Here is a 416-nt window from a genome sequence, read left to right on the forward strand (position 1 = left end):
CTGAGTAGCTGGGACTACAGACATGCACCACCATGCCAGGCTAATTTTTCTATTTTCAGTAGAGACAGGGTTTCACGTTGGCCAGGCTGGTCTCGAACTCCTGACTTCAAGTGATCCACGCACCTCAGCCTCCCAAAGTGTTGGGATTACAGGCATGAGCCACTGCACCCGACCCTGAGTTATACATTTTAACTTTGTTTTTTTTTTGAAACAGTGTCTCGCTCTGTCACCCAGGCTGGAGTACAGTGGGGCAATCATAGCTGCAGTTGGGACTATAGGTGCATACCACCATGCCTGGCTAATTTTTTATTTTTTGTAGAGAAGTCTTACTATGTTGTTCAGGCTGGTCTTAAACTCTTGGGCTTAAGCGATCCTCTAGCCTCTGCCTCCCAAGGTGCTAGGATTACAAGGCATGA

Source organism: Cebus imitator, unplaced genomic scaffold (assembly GCF_001604975.1).
Source record: "Cebus imitator isolate Cc_AM_T3 unplaced genomic scaffold, Cebus_imitator-1.0 Scaffold170, whole genome shotgun sequence".
In the NCBI taxonomy this organism is placed as follows: Eukaryota; Metazoa; Chordata; class Mammalia; order Primates; family Cebidae; genus Cebus; species Cebus imitator.